The following is a 6,415-nucleotide window of genomic DNA, read 5'->3' on the forward strand; positions in this document are numbered from 1 at the left end:
AAGATTTTTTTCCTTGCAATCCACAGGATAGAAGTAGCATTTCCTTAATGAAAGAGCAAATTAAACTGACCTTTCATGTCATTATTCACCACCACCATGCCCAGAGGTAGAAAGGTAGGGGAAACCATTAATTATTGCATGGGTCATGATAAATTTGACAGTCCTGTTGCACCCTAGGTCAGTGTCTCCCATCTACATCATATTTTAATGATGAAACACAGAGGCTAACCAGCAACTTTCTGCAGCCATGTGCTCAGTGGTGCCATGCTCGTGGCCAGGCTCAGCCCTGCTCCCACAGCTGTGTGCTCGTGGATGGCTCCAGTGCTGCAGGGATCTCACTGACACCAGGGATCAAATCAAGGCTGCAAACCCTCCCTTGGAAGGTCAGGGGCTTCCTGTCCCAGGAAGACACTCTAATTGCATGTAATTACTGCTAGAAGGTACAACCTCTCTAATCTATCTGCTGCAGGTCAGTTGTCATCTGGGGTGTGACCTGCCTCCCAAAGTCCCAGTGAACAAAGCCAGCTTTTTCTAGCTGTGCACAGGCAGTGACTGTGACAATGCCAACCAGAACAGTCCCAGCTGGATATGTGATGTTAACCTGCAGAATAAAAAGGGGCAAAATGAAAAGCTGATGCTAATTAAGCACCAGATCTATCAGTGGTGCTGATAGATAAGTCCCTGCACTGGGTTTTAAGCTGTTTTTTCTTTCTGAGGGCTGTCTGCTTACAGAATTGGAAGCTTTTCAGTATTTCATACAGGCTCTGAGAACATTTCACTTATTGAACATTATAGAAAAGGCCACCCAGTAGGAGTCTTACATCATCTGTGGCACAGAATCAGTACTCAGTGCTTGGGAAGGAAAAGAGCAAAGATCCCAACTGCATTTCTGATAATTTTACAAAACCATTTCACCCTTTGGAAAAGCCTGTACAAGCTTTTTGCTTTTCCCTTGTGAGAGTGGGAGCCACAGGGTATTTATAGCCCGAGATGATGCAGCCAGGGGATGCTCTGCTGGTGCACAGGCAGGAGGAGCCGCCGAGGGGAGGCTGCAGCAGCCCGGGGTGCCCCTGGCACGGGGGGATCGAGGGCACAGCTCGGGGCTGCGCAGCAGCGCCCGCCTGGCAGGGACACGGAGCGGGGACACGGAGCGGGGACACGGAGTGGGGACACGGAGCGGGGACACGGAGCGGGGACACGGAGTGGGGACACGGAGCGGGGACACGGAGCGGGGACACGGGCACAGGGACACGGAGCGGGGACACGGAGCAGGGACACGGGCACAGGGACACGGAGTGGGGACACGGAGCGGGGACACGGGCACAGGGACACGGGCACAGGGACAGGACACGGAGTGGGGACACGGAGTGGGGACACGGAGCGGGGACACGGAGCGGGGACACGGAGCGGGGACACGGAGTGGGGACACGGAGCGGGGACACGGAGCGGGGACACGGGCACAGGGACACGGAGCGGGGACACGGAGCAGGGACACGGGCACAGGGACACGGAGTGGGGACACGGAGCGGGGACACGGAGCGGGGACACGGAGCGGGGACACGGGCACAGGGACACGGGCACAGGGACACGGGCACAGCCGGCCGTCACACGGAGCAGGGACACGGGCACAAGGACACGGAGCGGGGACACGGGCACCCGCGGCTGTGCAGGCCACGGGGCCGGGCTGCGGGACACGCCTGTGTGCAGGGTACCACCACCACCGGCACCACCACCGGCACCGGCACCGGCCCGGGTTTGGAGCTGCCAAGCCCCGGTGCCCCGGGCAAGGCGGGACAGGGATGTAACTGTGCCGGCCTGGGCTGCCCCGCGGCTTTCGGGAGCTCGTTTGAATCAAATTGCCGTGAACAACTGGATTAGACGGGTGTTTTTCAAAGGTTACACCCTACACACCATTAAGATTCATCTGTTTTTCAGATTACTTCATCTGAAATCATCTGAGCTATTGCTTTCCCAGCTGCTCCCACGATGTACAGGCTGCTGACAGTTTCATTTTCCATCACTTCCCTACACTATGCAAACTCAGTGCCCACTTGATCACTGAAGATTAACAAGTGCTTCCAGAGAGTTGGAACCGCAGTGTGGAACAAAGCAGTCGGGCTACAGGATCTGAGTCCCCATCAGTTGCTGAATAACTTGGGCTGCCTGTCACAAGCAAGTCAGAGGCAGAACAAAACAATTGCTTAGGTTTATCTCCTGGTCTCCTGCACTGTTTTGCATTCAGGATTGCTGATCCTCTGCTCCACAACTTTGTAACACCATCGTGTTGCCATACTCAGTGTAATGAAAATAATTAAGACAAGTCTAATGAGAATATTGGCAAAGCAGGGAAGGAAGCATCTTATCATTCTTCCTGGGAATTAAAACCAACTAAACAAGTAACCTTCTCCTGGAAAACTGCTGGGAATCAAAAGGAAAAGTCTCATGAAGCCAGGCACCAAGGAAGCAGCTGCTCTTGGCTCACTCCACGTTACCTTGTTCACCTTACATGCTATTTCCAAAGCACTGCCCAGCTTCTGGGAACCCAGAGCTTCCCAAGGAAAATGCCCCATCAGTCACCAGGGGCCAGTGCCAGAGCAGCCTGGGAAGCTGCCAGCAGGCACAGCCAGGCTCTGCTGCCACCAGGGACCCCATGGCAGAAATGCCATGGGGAGAAGGGCAGCTGGGGCAAAACCAGCTGTACAACCATTAATTAATAACTAATGGCATGTACAAATATTATTCTGCCTCCCCAAGAAAAAGGCCACACAGTCCCACTAATTTCAGGCTCCTTCAGAGGGCAGCTGAGTTGCAGAGCCTGGATGCAGAAACAGCTTCTCAGTTCCCTCCAGGGGCCAGTTATGTGAATTTAATGAAAGGGATTCACAGCCAGGTCAAACTCAGGCAGGCAAAGCAATGCTCAGACACAGAGGCTGCTTTAGTCTCTTTCCTAAAGTGGAGCATGCCAAAAGCAAAGAGATTTGTAGCAATACATGGAGTAGGGAGCAGCTGAGGTCAGCACTGAGTCCAAGAATTTCCTTGATATTTCCAGGTTATTTTTTAAAATAAAGAATGAGGTCACCTTGTAGTCATTTGACAGCATGAACTGTTGTGTTTGAAAGCACAAACACATCCTTTTAACATCAATGCACCTGAACCCTCCAAATCAGAGACAGCAGGAGCAGGTGGAAAGCCTAGAGTTCAGCCCAATTGCATTAATTTTATGCCAGGTTTTAATATGGCAGAGTAACCCTAAAATTACATTATTTTACCTGTTAAGGCAAGCAGCCACCATATAAATGATGCAGTTCCGTGCACTCTTAAGCTGAAAGCATTTTTCATTTTAGACAAGGACAACAGATGCTGCCAAACCAAAAGAACAAAACCACTTAATAGTTTCAAAAATTGTTAATCTATGAAAATGCAAACAATGATTAGAAAAAAAGACCTTTCCCTCTGATAAGGTTGATAGACAGTTTAATCCCCAGATCCTCTGTGTGAATTTTCCTTATCTTCCTTTTTTGTTGTTGCATTTGCTTGCTTGTTGTTTTGTTTTTGGGTTTTGTTTTGGTTTTTATTTGATTAGCTTCAATTGTGAAACTACATGAAAAAGAGATAGATCAAAAGAAAAAAGACATAAGGAGAGTTAATCATATGCAGGGAAAGGGTTATACAGTCAATGAAAATCCAAGGGAACAGCAATGGTACAAAGGCAGAACCATTTTACTGTGATTTACCACACAGGGGAGAGCTTGCTTTGGCTTTGACACTTGAGCCACAGAGCAGAAATGGATTCTCTGATGGTGGCACTTTATGTTAGAAAGTCATTCTTTATCCTGCATCCCTCAGGGCACTCGTGGTGCTCAGCTCCCCTGCACACAAGGTGTTTAAATTTACCATGTGTAACCTCCCCTGCTTCTGCAACAAAACTCCCTCCAGCACTTCCATCATCCTGGTCCAGCACAAGCCAAGGCAGCCCAATCCCAGGGCATGTGGATGTTCCCCAGCATCCCCAGGAGGTCTGGGGCAGCATCATGAGCAGCTGTTCCTCTGCTTTTCATTTTTTTCCTCAGGTCAGAAGGTAGGGAAGATCAAGTTGTTCCTGTCAACCCAAACAGCCTGAGCCAGATCCACAAATGTGTCCAGATGCTGACATTCCCTTCCATTTCCCATGGAACTTGGTGACTAAATACACACTGCTGTGGGCACAGGAGTCACAGTTCTATTGCAAGGTGTTGCACAAAACAAATCTTTTTGACTGCAGCAGGCATCAGTTTCCCAAAGTGTTACAGGATAAGAAAACCTCCTGCATGGTCTGTGTGTGTCAGAGAGGCTGGATCTGCTCCCCACCCTCCCACCTGTGTGCAGCAGAGCACAGGCAGGCAGAGGCACTGGGAGCATCCTCTGTGCCAGGACCAGAGCACTGGGTGGCTGCTTCATCTCACTCCAGTGCTTGTTTTTCTTTTTTTCCCCCCCAGAAAGAGGAAAGCTAGTTGGACAAGGATTTTGGTCTAGGAAACTCTGGCTTTTGAATGGCTAAAAGGAAAATAAACCTTCTTTCTAGTGAGAAAAGGCACAATATTAAAAAAAGACAATTCTAGACCCTTACAAGGAAATGGAATTGTGCTTTTTGATAAGAAACTGGTAATTTGATATTTGATAATATTTGATAATATTAATCTGGGGATCGAATACACAGGGTTAGGTATATTTCTGACCAAGTTACTTTGAAGTGACAAGCCATGAGGCTCTCCTCAGAAGAGTTTATATTTTTGTTACCTTACAGACTTTCACTCTCTACAAGACTAAAAATAGTAGTGAGTTCATTAATCAGCTTTTAGGCTCAAACACTCCACAAAAGCTTATAAATGTTTTTTAAACTACAAGCAGGGCTGTGCAATAAGCAAGCAAACTGTACTGTGCATTTGAAAATCAACCTAATGATGGATTTAGAGGCTTAAAGCAACTCTTTCACTGCACTTGTTGGAATCTTTAATTATGCACTTCTCTTCATCCTCAGCCATCAGCTGTGATACTGAACTAGAGAGCTTTAGAAATCCCTGGGTTAGGCTGGGTTTAGTGTCATCACACAATTACAGATTTAGCTTATTTCAGCAAGACAGAGCATCTGGAACACTGCTGAGTTTTGTCAAGCAAAACATGGAGTTCTACAGGAAGTTTTTAAATTAGGTTTCAGGCCAACAGAAGCAGCTCCTAAATATCCTGGCAGTGCTTTGTCTGGGTGACACTGCCTTGCTTGGGGTTTGCCTCTGGGCTTCATTTTTTAATGACTGGCACTTCTATTTAGAGAGTGAATACATGGGAACTCCTTGAAAAAGGAACATTTCTGAATACATTTCAGTGTACACAGGCTTGACTCACAAAGTCTGTAACACACAGCTCCTGGTAGTGGCCCCTTCCATTTTATCTTGAGATAGGAGCCTTTTCTCCACCCAGAGCACAGTGACTGCTGTGCTGCTGCACTCTGGGCTGCTCTCCCCTCTTAGCTGAGCACTGTAAGTGAGAGGTTCTTTTTTCCCCACTGTAATTTAAAATATCAAACCAAAGCAGATTTTGTTTTCTGTGCTCAGTTCCCCAGAACAGGCAGTGCTGTTCTCCAGGAGCAGTGAGTTAGAAGCAAAGTCAGCAGCTGACAGGTGCCATCCATTACCTTCACAGGAGAGTAACCCTGGAGGGCCTGCAGGATTAGTGCTGGGGAGCCTCTGGTTTGAGAGGAATGAGCCCCTGGTGGGTAACAATCAAACAAACACTCCTGCTGTTCAGAATTCTCTAAAACAGGGTAATGGTTGTAATCTTTGCTATGAGCTCTACCCATTCTGTAACTGGTAATCCCAGCCCTTCATCCCAAGATTAAAGGGCCACATGCTGATACAGAATTTGTGTTCTTGGCTCCTGTTCTCTGGTCAAACTGAGCATTTCACCCTCCAGGAATGTAGTTCTGTCATTTTTTTAATTGGCAAAAAGTGAATGTAACAAAGCAAAAATACATATTAGCTGAGGGAGCTTTAAATGCCAGGGAAAGGACTTTGGTGTTGATAGATGAGAGGGAATTAGAGGACACACTGGTACTGTGCTAAAGATACAGGAGCCTGCAGGTGCTGGCTCACTCAGCAGGGTGGCAGTGGTTTTTTGCATCTTCTTGAAAATTGCTGTCTGATGCAAAGGATCAGGGCTCTGTGAGCTACCAGTCAGGCTCCTGGGCACTATGGAGCTGCCACAGGCAGTCACTGAAATGTGTCTGTATCTCATGTTCAGATCATTTGCACTCATCCATGTGAAATGACTGGAAATCAGCAGCAGCTCCCATTTTAGGCTTTGGGGAAAGGCAGTGAAACTTCCATGAGTGCTTGTGATCCCTCCACACTTCCTCAGTGAAGGTGAATCTAAATGCTTTTCA

Source organism: Agelaius tricolor, unplaced genomic scaffold, assembly GCF_023055355.1.
Source record: "Agelaius tricolor isolate 1412-34295 unplaced genomic scaffold, bAgeTri1.0.p SCAF_17, whole genome shotgun sequence".
Classification (NCBI taxonomy): Eukaryota; Metazoa; Chordata; class Aves; order Passeriformes; family Icteridae; genus Agelaius; species Agelaius tricolor.